Source organism: Bos javanicus, chromosome 3, assembly GCF_032452875.1.
Source record: "Bos javanicus breed banteng chromosome 3, ARS-OSU_banteng_1.0, whole genome shotgun sequence".
NCBI lineage: Eukaryota > Metazoa > Chordata > Mammalia > Artiodactyla > Bovidae > Bos > Bos javanicus.
In genome coordinates this window covers 104112933-104130597 of record NC_083870.1, presented here as the reverse complement: position 1 = coordinate 104130597, position 17665 = coordinate 104112933, and the positions used below count along the sequence as shown (strand labels likewise).

The following is a 17665-nucleotide window of genomic DNA, read 5'->3' as shown; positions in this document are numbered from 1 at the left end:
CCCATCAATCTCTAACTCGCTGGTCAATCCAACTAAGCTCATTCAGGAATCCAACCAGGAACAGACGTGGATTGCACAATACAGAAAAGAAAAACCTTAGCCAACCATACACAAAAAAGTACAACGGAGAAGTGAAAACTATACACCTCAATGCATCAGCAGCTAGAGCTTATTATTCTGTTTAGGATTAAACTGTAGAGAAAAGAACAAGAGCAGCTCAAGGAAGAGGCGAAAATGTCAATGAAACTAAGTCCCTTACTAGTCTCAATCTCAGAGAGCACAAGTCTTGCTTCTTCCAGCTGCCCAACCGGCGGCCTCGGCACAGCAAATTGACCCTAACACCTTCCACGCCACCCGGAGGAAATCACAGAGGAAAAAACCAGCCCGCTTTAACCTCCCTCCTCACCAGCTGCAAACTGGAGGGGGGTTGGCGGGGGGGGAGACACCCTACCACGTGGGCAGGATGCAACACACACAGGACAGCAACACGTCCGCATGGAACTGCTGCCTCTGCCCAATGCCGATAGAGGACACGGCGACAGGATGGGTGGGAACATAGGCCCCCCGCACGGGCCTCCCCACCCCGAAGGGCACCCCCGACGCGCGAGATGCTGGCCGCCTCGCCGGCCAAAAAGCACCCCGGAGCTTGAAGGGAAGAAGCTGCATCGCGCCGGGGAAGGGGGGCTAGCCCAGGCCAGGGGCAGGTCACGGAGAGAAGACGGAGGCCACTGTCCTCGGACTCGACGCCCCCGGGAATCCCGTCTAGCTCCCTCGGGCCCCGCCTGGGGGAGGGGCGGGAGGCGCGGAGCCGCCGCTTCCCTGCTGAGGGGCAGCAGCAGCTGAGAAGCGCCGCGGGGGAGGGAGGAACCCAGCCCTAGCCGCTCGCCGGGCCTCAGCCTGGGCCCAGGCCCCCTGCCCCGCCCGCCGCCCGCCGCCCGCCCCGCGACGCGGCCGCAGCTGAGAGAACGGAGAGGGCGTCTCGCGGAGGGCAGCCCCTGCCTCCGTCCCGGGAGATGCCCCGGCCCCGCCTCCTCGCCCGCCGCCCCGGCCCGACCGCCCCGGCGGCGGGCGCTCACCTCAGGCTGCGCAGGCCGGGACGGCCCGGCCGAGCCCCCGGCCGCTGTGTGCGTCTCCGCCCCCCGGGAAACGTCCCAACGGCGCCTGGTGCGAGCCGCTGAGGCCCGGAGCAGCGCCGAGAGCGGCGGCGGCAGCGGGAGCAGCCAACATCCGGGGCCGCGTACCCGGAACTACTTCCCGACCAGCTCCCCCGCCCCCGCCTCCCGCGACGTCGCTGCGCCACCGGTACGGCGTCGGCGGCGTCACTGCCCCTCTGCGGTCACTGCTGCGAATATGCGCGCGAGATCCTTCCGCTGGGGCAAATAGTACCCTAGGACTCCGAGCGGGCCCCGGCTTCCGTGAAGCGGGTGTCAGGCAGCCGCAGACAGCTCCGAGCGACTTGTTGAGGCGGGGAGTAGCGGGTTCTCTGTCCCTCAGAGTGGCGGCCAGGAAGTGAAGGCAGTTGGGGCGGCCCTTTAGTTGAGGACAAGAGGAACCTCCGCCTTGAACCCTCCCCAGGGACTCCGGGGCCCTGTGTCCCGGGGGGAAGGGCGCCTTGCGACTTCCCCCCAAGCTCCCTTTACCTCACCGTAGCAACAGGTACCTTAGCCTCTCCGGGACACCGGTTACCGCGGCTTCTACGGCCCCAGCAAAGGCACCTTGGACCTTCACGACACCTCTTCTTCCAGAACGCCACATGTCCCGGGTTCTAGACCCATCTCTCTGCCGGGGCCTCTTCTGTGCCTCGCCTTGGTTTCCTTCTCTTGAAAACAAAGGAGATGAAACTCTAAAGGCCCTTCTGATTGTTAAGCAGCTGCTCAGGTTATGGTCCTTGCTATCAACAGGTGGAGCACTTAGAAGAGTAGTTGGGCGACTTATGAACTTTGGAATTTACTTCTACGTCAGTCTTTACTGAGTTTTTCTCTAAAGTATCTGCCCTGTAATTTCACGTTTAATTACATTCAGACATCGTATTATTTGCTATTGCTTCCTTCATGTTAGTCACATATAGCACCAAGTATGCTTTTGAACTCACAGTAGGTGTTCAATATTTGGAAACTCAGATAACTTGTTAGATGAATACTAGGTTGATTGGATGAGATGAAAAGGAGAGGCCTGAGTGAATTGACCTTGGGAACATCTTTTGACGGACGTAGTCTTGTAGTAACCAGATAAAGACTGCAGGTAAAGAGCTGAGTACCCAGTAACTTCAGCCAACATTGAACGCCTGCCATTTACCAAGTAGTACTAGGCCCTGAGGATTCAAATTACTCCTATATCCTTTTATACCTAAGACTCCAGCGAGATTCTGAAGATTAAAAGATTCATTCACTCATCCATCCAACAAATACTTGCTGATCAGGTTGTCAGACCCCATTTTAGTGTTTGGGTTGGATCAGTGACTAGAAGCAGGAAGAGGGTGGGAATACCCTTCCATCTTGGAGCTATCATCTTAAGTATAGAGAGAAAGATGATCAACACAAGAAAAGAATTTGGTATGATAGAAGGTGTTTAGTGCTATGGAGAAAAAAAAAAAAAAAGACCAGGGTAAGAGGTATGAAAAAATCTGGAGGAAGGAAGAAAAGTGGGATTTTTTTTTTTTAACATCAAACATTTCTTCATCAATAATTAGTTCATTTACTTCAACTGGACCATGTTAGGTGCAGGGGGGCTTCAGTGAACAATAAGCCAAGGCTCTGCCACTGGTAGAGACCACATGCCAGGTGCTTGCACTTGCCCTCTCCTTCAGTGTTTTCACCAAGTCCCTCAGTTAGAACTCCTGTGTTCATCTTTACAGCTGATGAAGTTGAAGCTGAGAATTGGGACTCAAACTCAGTGTCTTCTGAGTCCAGCTCCCTTTCCAGCTTCACCTCAATTGAGAACTCATATTTTTCTGTTTCATGCCTTACCTCTTTCATCAAGAAGACTGATACATGAATATAGTTGAATGACATTAGATCTGCATTGGGGCTAAAGGGAGGGAGAAAATAAAATATTTAGAGGAAAACATGGGGGACGTCAAAAATCTAGACATGTAGAACAAAGAAAAGGGGTAGCGAAGAAGACTTCAGTTCAGTCGCTCAGTCGTGTCCGACTCTTTGCGACCCCATGGACTGCAGCACGCCAGGCCTCCCTGTCCATCACCAACTCCCAGAGTTTACCCAAACTCATGTCCATTGAGTCAGTGATGCCATCCAACCATCTCATCCTCTGTTGTCCCCTTCTTCTCCTGCCTTCAATCTTTCCCAGCATCAGGGTCTTTTCAAATGAGTCAGTTCTTCACATCAGGTGGCCAAAGTACTGGAGTTTCAGTTTCAACATCAGTCCTTCCAATGAATATTCAGGACTGATTTCCTTTAGGATGGACTGGTTGGATCTCCTTGTGGTCCAAGGGATTCTCAAGAGTCTTCTCCAACACCACAGTTCAAAAGCATCAATCCTTCATTCAGCACTCAGCTTTCTTTATAGTCCTTTATAGTTTCTTTAAGAAGATATAGTGGAAGAAAAATGAAGGTAGATTCATAATAGCTTATTCCAATTCCAACTCCAGTTTTACAGAATGAGATTTTAAATAGAACTATCAGGGAGAACCCAATTCATGAGGCGACTTTAATGAGAAACTTGAAAGAGGTTACGGAGTGAGTCATGCTGTGAATAGTAAAAAGTGTCCAGGCAGAAAGGACAGCTAGGGTAAAGGCTCTGAAGTGAAAGTATTTGTGGAAATGTTAGAAATAGTGGAGGCCAGGACAACTGGAACCAGGTAAGCAAATGAAAGAGGAATGGGAGATAAGGTCAGAGAGTGGGGTCTTGTCGGCCATTGTAAGGATCTTGGCTAAAGTGGACACACTACAGGGCGTGGAACAGAGGAGTGATATGATCTGATTCGTGCTTTCAGAAGATCACCCTGGCTATGTGCTAAGAGTAGATAGCAAGTGGACATTGATGGATGCCAGAGGCTCCATTAGTCAGGTGCAGGATAATAGCTTGGACCAAACTATTAGCAGTGAGTGGGTTAAATAAGATACAGTTTCTATATTTTAAGGACTCACACTGTAGTGGAAAGCAGATAAGTAATTACAATACACTGTGATAAGGGAAATAGTATCCTGAAGAAGAGGCCACCCTTGCCAGTTTTTCTGACAGAGTAGACATTCCCTCTTCTACCAAGTTGCCAAGGGAGTTGAAAGTTCTGTGTTCTTTGTTGGGTCACTGGGTGGATCCTTGATAACATAGATAACATGTGTCTTCTTCCCAGCCCTTCAGGACTTGAACCCCACTATCATCTGAGTGGTCCTATGAGCAGAAAGTTACTAAAGAACAGTCTGGGTCATGCATTTAAGGAGATGAGCAAAAATGGGATTATCCTTATTTGCCAGAGGAAGAAAACAAGACCAATAGTCAAGGTTTTAATCTGAGACTTGGACTTGGAATCAAGGTCCTCAAACCAGGAATCTCTCTGAGCCACTTGAGTTGAGTCAGCCAGATGATGGAATAAAAGAGTAGAAAGACATTTTGGATAGCTGTCATAATGGGGTTGGAGGCTTGGGAATCAGCAGCCTTTGAGAAGGAAAGAATCACAAGCCCCAGAATGTCAAAGGCTGAGGACCACCCTATCCCCTATGCCACCCCCCAAAAGTTGTAAGGACCATAGCATGGAGTGGGGTGGTTCTGGAATAGTAGTGGCAGGGTTAGCAGGGTGGGCAGGAAAAGCTTAAAGCTCAGATTGGGAATGCAGACTTGGGTTCAACCTCATGTTTTACATCTTACTTCCTATGTGCCTACATCAAGTTACTTAGTTTCTCTTTGTCTCTATTTCCAGGTGTATTAAATAGGAAAAATAACCATAGTTGCATAGCAAAAGAGATCATGCACAAGTTGCCATGAAATAAAGGCCCCCAAAGACAGCTACTACTAGGTACAAGGTCAAGTGTCGGCACAGAAAAGAGCAGTTCGTAGTCTTGAGAAATGAGAGTGGCCTGGAAGGGAGAGAGTGGAGCGGGAGAGCCCTCAGAAAGAAAATGGTATCCAACTCAGGGGATGATCCTTAAGAGAAATGACATAGAGGTTTTATTGTTTTGTGTTGTTTGCAATCTTTTCCCAGCCTCACCTTGATTATCAGTTCAGCTCAGTCGCTCAGTCGTGTCTGACTCTTTGCGACCCCATGGACTGCAGCACACCAGGCCTCCCTGTCCATCACCAGCTCCCAGAGTTCACCCAGACTCACGTCCATCGAGTCAGTGATGCCATCCAGCCATCTCATCCTCTGTCGACCTTGATTATAAATTTCCTGAAAGAAAATCCCAAACTGGACTGCCATAGCCCTACAAAACCTTAATTCAGCACCAGCAATGTGTCAGTAGCAGGATGTTCAACACTTCACATGACCCACAGCCAAGTAGACTAATGAGGCTTTGCCTGATCCTTTCTCCCTCTTTATTATAAAACAAAAGCAGAAAATAAGGAATGAATTGGTGGTGCTAGTAGTAAAGAACCCACTTGCCAATGCAGGAGATAAAAGAGGCACAGGTTCGATCCCTGGGTCAGGAAGATCCCTGGAGGAGGGCATGGCAACCCATTCCAGTAGTCTTACTGGAGAATCCCATGGACAGAGGAGCCTGGCAGGCTACAGTCCATAGAGTCACAAAGAGTCAGACATGACTGAAGTGACTTAGCACACACACAAGACCTGCAAAGGGGAGAGAGCCCTTCCCATCATTTCCAGTCCTGGAGGAGCTTTCCAGATTCCCTGGGTATCTTTATATAATACTTTATATTTCATGTACTAGATTAAAAAAAAAAAAAAGCTATACAGAGGCTACTAGGAGGCTTTTAGCACCACTAACTTCTATTTAATGATAATACTTGGGTGTTTGGTGTTGGTCACTATGCACACTTAAATAGCATTCAATAACCATTTATCAAGCAACTACTCTATAACAGATATTAGGCTGAACACTACGGAGTCAAGAGGGGATAAGTAAATTCTGTACCTTCAGTGGGCTCCTAGGCTTCTGGAAAACAGACGTGTTAACAGTCAATCCCAGTGCAGTTTGTAGAGATTTGTACTTGTGCCACAGGAACAAAGGAAAAGCAAGACTCAACTCTGTCAGGTTAGTTGGGGAGGGGAAGCACCAAAGAGAGCTTCACTCCCATAGGTAAGATTAAGGCCAAGTCTGAATAAATAGGTAGGAATTTGCCACAGGGACAGAAGCAGGGCTGAGGGTAAAGAAAGAAAATTTGGAGTAGAGGAGGAAAGCCTGTGCAAAGTCAGGGATTGGGTGGATACAAGAAAAGTAGAGGCCGCAGAAATTACAGTCTTAAAAGTGGTCATTAAACACTAATGGCTAATGAAAAGAGCTAACTCATGAATCTAGACCATATCGCTCTATGTAAACCATCCATAAATTGAGTTCCTGCCCTCTAGGAGCTTGGTGTTAACCTCAGATTTTATCACTAAGGCAAAATGTGATCCTTCCCAAACACTCTACTACTTAATCATTCTCACAAGAAAGGAGTAACTTGAACTACATCTCACCAATAGAAAGTGGAAGGCTAAATCTTTTTTCTTAGCAATGAATTTACACTAGTGCGCTCATACCACCTACCTCCCCCATACTCTCCTTCCAACCATCTTCCTTGTAACCACCTGGTTTAAACCTTGGCTTCCCTCCATTCTCAGAATCAACCGACCTAATTAAAAGCATAGTGAAAGACACAAGGGCACTGAGACAGCTGAACAAACAAGAAAAAATGCAAAGATTAAATAAGGTACGTACATTACATACAAGCAATGGTGAAGATGAAGTTTGGGTGATGCTAGAAAGGGTGAGTCAGAAGATGTTCAAATGGAGTGGGGGCAGAGGAACCCGCCTCTCTTCCAGTGACTTAGGAGCATCTCTTGAAATCATAGAAGGAAAGGAACCTGGTGAGCAGGAAAGAGCAGCCAAGATTTGCAGCCCAAAGAATCCTGAAACTCTGGGTACAAACATGGTATTTAGGAAACTATTTGATTTCAAGTTGTGAGCTTTTACCTCTCCATGTCTGATGGGCTAAATAAGAATGATCAAGAAACCCCTATGCTAGAGGAATAGTGGTAGGGAGTGGCTAATATTTATTGTTTCTTGTGTGATTAGGAATGTGGTAGGCCCTTTGCAAATATTTTCACTTAATCCTTAAAGCAAAACTATGAGGTGGGTCATCCTCATTTTAAAGAAGGGGGAAAACAAATGCTCAGTGGTTTGAGAGTGATGGAGTGGGAATCTGAACCCAGGACTGTGGCTCTAAGCTCATCTTCAAAGACCCTCTAACCGGTCAGTTTACATTAATATGAGAAATGTAACCTCCTGGGTGCTAGCCACTGCAGGAGGGTGTATTTACATCCAAGTACCACTTCAGGAAACCTTTCAAACCATATCAGAGACACAGCTGAGGTGGGAACCTCTACACGAAAAATCCCAAAGAATTCTCTTCATTTTTCCTATTGAAACAAACACAGTCCAAATATTCTTTGCTGAGAGAGGGGGCAGAAGGCTAAAAATCTGTTTGTTTTGCAATCAAGAAAGGGTAAAGCGCTCAAACATTATTGTTCCCAAACATTTCCTGTGTCTCTGGGAGGGTGGATTGTACTTCCCCCGCTCCCTCAGCAACAGGTTTGGTTATGTGACTTGAATTAGTCAGTAAAATGTGAGTGACTGGATGAGCCACCTCCAGGTGGAAGCTTTGCGTCAACCTGGAAGCTTTGAGTCAGAGCACTTCACTTTGTTTTCTTTTCCTGCTGCCCTGATGACCAGCAACATTCAGGATAGAGAGTGATCCATCTGCCTTCATCCTAGAGGGAAGATCACATGCAGCAAAGCTGACCTGGGAATGACATGCAACCTAAGTGAGGAAACTGACTTTTGCTGATAGGGCCATTGAAAACTGGAAGTTGCTCCTGGCCTTGTTGTTATTGTTTAGTCAATAAGTCACGTCCAACTCTTTGTGACTCTATGGACTGCAGTGTCCAGGCTTCCCTGTCCTTTGTTATATCCCGGAGTTTGCTAAAACTCGGGTCCTTTGAGTCAGTGATGCTATCCAACCATCTCATCCTCTGTCATCCCATTCTCCTCCTGCCCTTAATCTTTCTCAGTATCAGGGTCTTTTCCAATGAGTCGACTCTTCACGTCAGGTGGCCAAAGGATTGGAGCTTCAGCTTCAACATCAGTCCTTTGTAATGAATATTCAGGATTGATTTCCTTTAGAATTTGACTGGTTTGATCTCCTTGCAGTCAAAGGCACTCTCAAGAGTCTTCTCCAGCACCACAATTCGAAAACATCAATTCTTTGGCACTCAGCTTTCTTTATGGTCCAACTCTCACATCCATACACGACTGAAAAACCATAGCTTTGACTATACAGACCTTTGTCAGCAAAGTGATGTCTCTGCTTTTTAACAGGTTGTCTAGGTTTGTCATAGCTTTTCTTCCAAGGAACAAGCATCTCTTAATTTCATGGCTACAGTCATTTTGGAGTGTCTGTATGTATGAGCCACCTCCACAGTGATTTTGGAGCCCAAGAAAATAAAATCTGTTACTGTTTCCACTTTGATTGGATGCCAAGATCTTAGTTTTTTGAATACCGAGTTTAAAGCTAGCCTTTTCATGCTCCTCTTTCACCCTCATCAAGAGGCTCTTTAGTTTCTCTTCAGTTTCTTCCATTAGAGTGGTATCACTGCATATCTGAGGTCATTGATATTTCTTCCAGCAATCTTGATTGTGACTCATCCAGCCCAGCATTTCGCATGATGTACTCTGCATATAAGTTAAATAAACAAGGTGACAATATACAGCCTTGTTGTGTTCCTTCCCCAATTTGGAACCAGTCCGTTGTTCCATGTCCACTTCTAACTGCTGCTTCTTGACCCACATACAGATTTCTCAGGAGACAGGTAAAGTGGTCTGGTATTCCCATCTCTTTCAGAATTTTCCACAGTTTGTTGTGATCCACACAGTCAAAGGCTTTAGCATAGTCCATTAAGCAGAAGTAGATGTTTTTCTGGAATTCTCTTGCTTTCTCTATGATCCAACGGATGTTGGCAATTTGATCTCTCATTCCTCTGCCTTTTCTAAATTCAGCCTGCACATCTGGAAGTTGTCAATACATGTACTGCCGAAGCCTAGCTTAATGGATTTTGAGCATTACCTTGCTAGCATGTGAAATGAATGCAATTGTATGGTGGTTTGAGTATTCTTTGGCATTGCCTTTCTTTGGGATTGGAATGAAAACAGACCTTTTCCATCTCTGTGGCCACTGCTGAGTTTTCCAAATTTCCTGGCATATTGAATGCAGCACTTTCACAGCATCATATTTTAGGATTTGAAATAGCTCAGCTAGAATTCCATTACCTCCATTAGCTTTGTTTGCAGTGATGCGTCCTAAGGCCCACTTGACTTCACACTCCAAAATGTCTGGCTCTAGGTGAGTGATCACACATTGTAATTATCTGGGTCCTGAAGATCTTTTTTGTATAGCTCTTTTGTGTATTCTTGCCACCGCTTCTTAACATCTTCTGCCTCTGTTAGGTCTATACCATTTCTGTCCATTATTGTGCCCGTCCTTACATGAAATGTTCCTTTGTATCTCCAATTGTCTTGAAGAGATCTCTAGTCTTTCCCATCCTATTATTTTCCTGTTTTTCTTTGCTTTGTTCACTTAAGAAGGCTTTCTTATCTCTTCTTGCTATTCTCTTAAACCCTGCATTCTGTTGGGTGTATCTTTCCCTTCCTCTCTTGCCTTTCACTTCTCTTCTTTTCTCTGCTATTTGTAAAGCATCCTCAGACAATCACTTTGCTTTCTTTTATTTCTTTTTCTTTGGTATGGTTTTTGGTCACTGCCTCTTGTACAATGTTACAAACCTCTGTGCACAGTTCTTCAGGTATTCTGTCTACCAATTCTAATCCCTTGAATCTATTTGTCACTTCCACTGTATAATCATAAGGAATTTTATTTAGGTCATACCTGAATGGCCTAGTGGCTTTCCCAACTTTTTTTCTTTTGCTGATCCAAATTTCTGGAGTCATCCCCAGGTAAAAGAGTTTGTTTGGGAATTACGTGAAAATAGAGGAAATGGATGGTTAATGTAATGTTTCTTGATGTTCAGTCACTAAGTAGTGTCTGACTCTTTGCAACACCACGGACTGCAGTACACCAGGCTCATCTATTCTCCAGTATCTCCTGGAGTTTGCTCAGATTCATGTCCATGGTATAATATAGTGAAAGGTTTTAAAATACAGGATTTGAAGCTCAATCCTGATCTGTGGGCTTAGACAAGCCTTTATAAGATAGGTTCCATGGACTGTGTCACACCCCAGAGGAAGTTACAAAGAGGGTTGCAGTATAGTCCCTGTTCTTGAAGCAACAGCCACCTCATTCATTTTTAAACCTAGCACCCTACTGGGTACCTGGCACCGACTAGGCATTCAATACATTTTTATAATTTTTTTAAAACTAATGCTAGGGAATTATCTGGGAAAATAACTAACGTCTCCTAACTCCCCAACAAAGGCTCTTCTATATTGTAGTATATTGCCCACTGGGTTAAGGGATCTCGAGGAGATGGCTGTGGTAATTTTATTAGCCAATTTTTATATAATACTTTCACTCTTGCCATCTCCTGTTTGACCACTTCCAATTTGCCTTGATTCATGGACCTGACATTCCAGGTTCCTATGCAATATTGCTCTTTACAGCATCGGACCTTGCTTCTATCACCAGTCACATCCACAACTGGGTATTCTTTTTGCTTTGGCTCCATCCCTTCATTCTTTCTGGAGTTATTTCTCCACTGATCTCCAGTAGCATATTGGGCACCTACTGACCTGGGGAGTTCCTCTTTCAGTATCCTATCATTTTGCCTTTTCATACTGTTCATGGGGTTCTCAAGGCAAGAATACTGAAGTGGTTTGCCATTCCCTTCTCCAGTGGACCACATTCTGTCAGATCTCTCCACCATGACCCACCCGTCTTGGGTTGCCCCACGGGCATGGCTTAGTTTCATTGAGTTAGACAAGGCTGTAGTCCTAGTGTGATTAGATTGACTAGTTTTCTGTGAGTATGGTTTCAGTGTGTTTGCCCTCTGATGCCCTCTTGCAACACCTACCGTCTTACTTGGGTTTCTCTTACCTTGGGTGTGGGGCATCTCTTCACGGCTGCTCCAGCAAAGCGCAGCCATTGCTCCTTACCTTGGACGAGGGGTATCTCCTCACCGCCGCCCTTCCTGACCTTCCACGTGGGACAGCTCCTCTAGGCCCTCCTGCTCCCATGCAGGATGTGGGATTGGTCCTCCTGGCCACTGCCCCTGGCCTCAGGCGTGGGGTTGCTCCTCCCGGCCGCCGCCCCTGGCCTCGGACGTGAAACAGTGGACGGGGAAACAGTGGAAACAGTGTCAGACTCTATTTTTCTGGGCTCCAAAATCACTGCAGATGGTGACTGCAGCCATGAAATTAAAAGGCGCTTACTCCTTGGAAGGAAAGTTATGACCAACCTAGATGGCATATTCAAAAGAAGAGACATTACTTTGCCAACAAATGTCCGTCTAGTCAAGGCTATGGTTTTTCCTGTGGTCATGTATGGATGTGAGAGTTGGACTGTGAAGAAGGCTGAGCGCCAAAGAATTGATGCTTTTGAACTGTGGTGTTGGAGAAGACTCTTGAGAGTCCCTTGGACTGCAAGGAGATCCAACCAGTCCATTCTGAAGGAGATCAGCCCTGGGATTTCTTTGGAAGGAATGATGCTAAAGCTGAAACTCCAGCACTTTGGCCACCTCATGTGAAGAGTTGACTCATTGGAAAAGTCTCTGATGCTGGGAGGGATTGGGGGCAGGAGGAGAAGGGGGCGACAGGATGAGATGGCTGGATGGCATCACTGACTCGATGGACGTGAGTCTGAGCGAACTCCGGGAGTTGGTGATGGACAGGGAGGCCTGGCGTGCTGCAATTCTTGGTGTCGCAGAGTCGGACACGACTGAGCAACTGATCTGATCTGATATAATACTTTACAAGTGATATGCACCTCATTTATTTGAAATGCCACCTAAATGAACAATAGCTGGGACATTGAGATCTGCAGGGCTGGAGTAAGATAGACAATTAAGGTGCACAAATATCCTGAGGGAAATTATGAAGAGTAGAAAACGTTGAAAAAGAGCCCAGTGGACTTGGCAAGGAGAAATATAGCTTGAAGTGCACTGTGAATCAAGTTTCCTAACGGGCCTGATTAAGAGAATATACAGGTGAAGGTTAAACTCAGGCAAATGAAGGAGCATCTCCAAAGAGTACAGGACAGTAATTGTAAAACCTTCCATGAAACATCTTTGAAGCAAGCATTGAAGAAAGCCCTGCAAGTGAATTAGGACTACCCAGATCAGTGCTTCAAAACCAGAAAGAGAAACCGTTACTAACACTCACTTAAACAGTTAAGACACTACATACATGACATGCAGCTGATTCCAAATTATAACAGCATTGAGCATAATTAGTTTATTCAAAGGACATACACAAAGCAGAGAAATGAAGAGTGATCCAGTGAACCTGTTAGGGTTAAACTCAACAGGTAAACCAAACTTAGTAACATGTACAAAAAAATTCTCTCTCTCTTTTTTTTTTTGGTCAGGAATTTACATTGGGGTTTCTTTTGGTAAAAATAACAGAAATCCTTGCAACTGAAATACTTAAGGTGAATTGACATGATGACTGAGATTTGCTTTGAAATACTCCAGAAAAAATGTGTGGTAGATCTATGAAAGAAGACAGGCAAAATTCTGATTTCTATAGAAGTTTAGAGGTGGTAATATTTTACCTTACTTAAATCCCCATAATGATCCTAAAAGGTGGAGATCACTGTCCCCGTTTTACAGGCAAAAAAAAAAAAAAAAAAAAAAACACCCCCAAACTGAGGTCACATTCCTAGTAAATAGCAATGTAAAGACCTAGGCCTTAGGACTTCCCTGATGGTCCAGTGTTTAAGATTCCATGCTTCCAATGCAGAGGACCTGGGTTTAATCTCTGGTCAAGGAACTAGATCCTGTATGCTACAACTAAGATCTGGTGCAGCCAAGTCAATTAAAAAAAGAAACTTGAGCCTCAATTCAATGACTTCCAAATTTTTCCTTTTCCTAATATTCCACACTGATTGTCTAAATATATTTTCTCAGATTCTAAAATTTTAATGGAAAAGGAGAAGAGTTGTTTTTCTATGTAATAGAAACATGTATAATTCATGTATCTTCTTCTCCTTATAGGTTCTCATCTCCACTTTTGAGCAACTATTTTATATACGTCTTGACTCAGGAAGTAGTTTTAATTTTGTTTAATCTAAATTCATGCTCTACCTGTGACTTGTTCCCACTGTTCAGCATAGTGGAAGGAATGTGGAATGTTTCTTTTTGTAATGATTCTCAAAGCAAGAGATGACAAAAGACCAGCATGCACAAACACAAAGCCTTGGCTCAAGTACCTAAGTACAGTTTTTCCTTTTTAGCCACCTAGCAGTTAATTTATGGCCTACACGCTCACTCCCTTCACCCAATCTCTTTTTCTGCCATATTGGGTATAGGCAATCTTAGTCCTTAAAGTGGGATTTCTTGTTCCTTGTTACCTGGAAATATGTCATCCTCCTTGTGCCTGTAAATTGCCTCTGGATTTGATTTGTTTCCAAAATGAAATTTTCTACAAATGTTGATCAGATGGCTATCCATGTATTCGGTAAACATTTATTAAATGCTAACTCTAGGTTGGGTAACTGGGCTCAGGGCTTGGAGTACAAGGATAAAAGCAGTAGCTAGGGGGCAGTCCAGCACAATAGTGATTGAGTATGTGCTGTGATAAGTGAGTAATGGTGAAAAGTGAGTGAGTATGGATGGGCTCCTTCATTAGGCATTAAATCGCCCTCACTAGCCCTGTTGTTCACTACTAGCTCAATGGCTTTAGCTAGGTAAAATTGCTCAGCTTCTCTGAGACTCAGTTTCCTCATGTGGAAATGGGAATAATAGAACCAACTGCAGCTGCACATTTAGAGTCCTTAACGCCGTGCCTGCTGCTGCTGCTGCTAAGTCGCTTCAGTGTGTCTGACTCTGTGCAACCCCATGGACGGCAGCCCACCAGGCTCCCCCGTCCCTGGGATTCTCCAGGCAAGAATACTGGAGTGGGTTGCCATTTCCTTCTCCAATGCATGAAAGTGAAAAGTGAAAGTGAAGTCGCTCCGTTGTGTCCGACTCTTCGCGACCCCATGGACTGCAGCCTACCAGGCTCCTCCATCCATGGGATTTTCCAGGCAAGAGTACTGGAGTGGGGTGCCATTTCCTTCTCCAAACGCCATGCCTAGCTCATCATAAATGTTACAAATGTGAGCTCTTCCTATTCCCCTGTTTGGTTCATAGAGAAAGGAGTGTGAAGGAAGGAAATGAATCTGACTGGGGATGAATGTTTTAAGGAAGAGTTTGCAGACACAGAAACATTTGAACTCAGCCTCAAAGGATGAGTTCTAATTTGTTGGGGCAAGGTAGGCAGGAGGATGATTCCAAGTATAAACCCCCATTCCTCAAAGTGGTACATCTGGAAAGGGCCCTTCCATCTCCTGAGCTCCCAGGGGCTTGGGAGGCTGCTTCAAATGAAATCTGCTTGACAACCGTATCACCACCATTCAACTCTTTCCTCTGCCCTCTCCTCTTTACTCCTCGACTAGGACTGATCACAAAAGCACACCTCTCTATCTTCCCCCTAAAAAACATCTTGTCTACACATTCCTTCTTAGGGAATTTTTTTTTTCCTAGGAATGTAACCTACAACTACATGAATGGTACTGATTGTAATTTGAAATAGAAAAATATTGATGTGTCCAATGTAGAAATTGCACTTTGGAGGACTAGCTAAGTGAAATATACATGAATTTATTCATTAAGCCATAGAAATGCATTTGTCCACCACTATACCAGAGAATATTCTGTATTTTCTTACATTTGAGCATCTTTATTGTGCACGTGCTGTGGGTGCTGTGCTCAGTCGCTCAGTTGTATCCAACTCTCTGCGGTCCCACGGACTGAAGCCCACGAGGCCCTCTGGGCTTTCCCAGCAAGAATACTGGAGTGGGTTGCCATTTCCTCCTCCAGGGAATTTCCTGACCCAGGGACTGAATCCATGTCTTCTGTGTCTCCTGCACTGCAGGCAGATTCTCTACTGCTGAGACACCAGAGAAGCCCTTATTGTGCCTACAATCTTGGATAAATGCACTTAATGTTTTAAATATGATTCCTTAACGTTTTCCAAACATCTTTATTTTCTGTGAAACATCAAGCAGATGTGCAAATAGACAAATAGCACAACAAACCCCCATAGTCATCATTCAGCTTCAACAATTACTAAGTAGCAGCTAATCTTTTTCAATTTTGATTCCTACCCTCACACTGACATTGTCCCATCAATGTTATTTTGAAGCAAATTGCCAACATCATACTTCATCAATACACACATATTTTAAATCTGTATTTCCAGAAGATTTGCTGTTCAGTCGCTCAGTTGTGTCCGACTCTTTGAGACCCCATGTGACCCCATGGCCTGCAGCACACCAGGCTTCCCTGTCCTTCACCATCTCCCGGAGGGTGCTCAAACTCATGTCCATTGAGTCAGTGATGCCATCCAACCATCTCGTCCTCTGTCATCCCCTTCTCCTCGTGCCTTCAATCTTTCCCAAAGTCAGGGTCTTATTTCAAAAAGATAAGAGCTCTTATTATATCAAAACATATCATTCTCTTATCTAAAATTAATGAGAATTTCTGAAGTCACTGGCATTAAGACATATCTTAGACCCATCCTGTCAGTATTTAAATTTCCAGTCGCCTTATGAATTTTTTAAATGTTTGTTTGTATCAGAGCTCAAATAACACATGGAAATTAATGATACATCTCTTAAATCTTATTAATATTTAAGTTCCATCTCTGCCTCTTTTTTCCCAATGTGTTTGTCGAAGAAACTACATTATTTTTCCTATAGTATTTCCTACAATTTGAATCTTACTGATTGCTTCCCTATGCTGGTTTTTAACATGGACTCTGCCCAGGTGGCTCAGTGGTAAAGAATCCACCTGCCAAGGCAGGAGACACAGGAGATGCAGGTTCGATCCCTGGGTCAGGAAGATCCCCTAGAGGAGGAAATGGCAACCCACCCTGGTATTCTTCCCTGGAAAATCCCATGTACAGTCCATGAGGTTGCAGAAAGTCAGACACAGCTGAATATGCACACACGCTGTCCTCTATGTTTCTTGGAAATCAGTAATTAGGCCAAGAGGCTGAATTACATTTATGTGTGATGTTTTGTTTTGTTTTAGAATGGCACCCCAATCCAGTACTCTTGCCTGGAAAATCCCATGGATGGAGGAGCCTGGTGGGCTGCAGTCCATGGGGTCGCTAGGAGTCGGACACAACTGAGCGACTTCACTTTCGCTTTTCACTTTCATGCATTGGAGAAGGAAATGGCAACCCACTCCAGTATTCTTGCCTGGAGAATCCCAGGGACGGGGGAGCCTGGTGGGCTGCCATCTATGGGGTCGCACAGACTCGGACACGACTGAAGCGACTTAGCAGCAGCAGCAGCATTAATAGTTAATTGGTTGCATGTTCTTCCATCAGGAGGCACATAATATCTGGTTATCTCTTCCCTCATGTTTTCTAATGAAATACTTTAAATTCTTTTCTCCTAAGATGTTACAACCAGCATAACTTGGATTGACAGTTCAGACTGTAGGTGATATATAGTTGGACTACCATAGGACAGCTGATCTTTAAGAATCCTGACGATTAAACTTAGTCCTATTGTTATCCTGTCATCTGTCATTATTATCTTATTACTCATCAAGTATTACTGAGTGCTCATTATAACATGGGCTGGACATGATATTATAATAATTAATACTATTTACTGGGTCCCTACTGTAAGCCAGCTACTTTATGTAGGTTATCTGTAATCATCACAACAATCTCGCAGTGCAAGTTTTATTATCCTCATTTTATAGAATAAAATAAAATCTCAAGAAGATGAAATTACTTTCCTAAGGCCACGCGCTTTGCAAATGGCAGAAGCAGAGGTGGTATGTAAACCCACATATGTCTGGCTCCCAAAAGTCTGTCTTTTCCACTAACCCCCAGGCTTTTGAAAATACATCTGAATTATAGGAATGATCCCTACCTTCAATAGAATTATATCTGTGGAGGAGAAAGAGTTAAATTAATAAACAATTAAGGACTCTCAGATACGGAAGCACCATATAAAGCATGAACAATGAAAATGTGTGCATTTCACAAGCAATGGTTGTTGTAAATGAACAGGAAGGAGGGAGGATCTCAATGTTGACTGGAGTTCCTGGGGGAGGTTTCGTCAAACAGTACAGAAATTATTGCAAACATAAAAGCTTTACCAATGAGCAAAGGGTCCTTTGCACAAGCATCCTCTCCCTTGGGATCCATGTCACACTGACACAAAGATTTTGTCACCATAGCAACTGGTCATTGGACCAATGAAATAATCAGTTGTCATGGCAACATGATCTTCATCTTACTCCCACCAGGCACCTGTTCCAAAT

General features: G+C 44.7%; 1 protein-coding gene across 4 annotated transcripts in view; it reads right to left on the bottom strand.

Moving 5' to 3' along the window:
* The window catches only part of FOXJ3 (forkhead box J3), a 126514-nt gene extending 124603 nt beyond the window's left edge, over nt 1–1911 (bottom strand). The window contains exon 1 of one of the 4 annotated variants that reach the window (XM_061412306.1): nt 1661–1911. The gene's annotated coding sequence lies outside the window, so the exon portion shown is untranslated. Of the gene's footprint in view, nt 1–259; nt 823–1076; nt 1256–1660 lie in introns of those variants that run through there. The other 3 variants (XM_061412304.1, XM_061412310.1, XM_061412305.1) reach the window with 3 other exon arrangements.
* Nucleotides 1912–17665: the final 15754 nt, after the last annotated feature.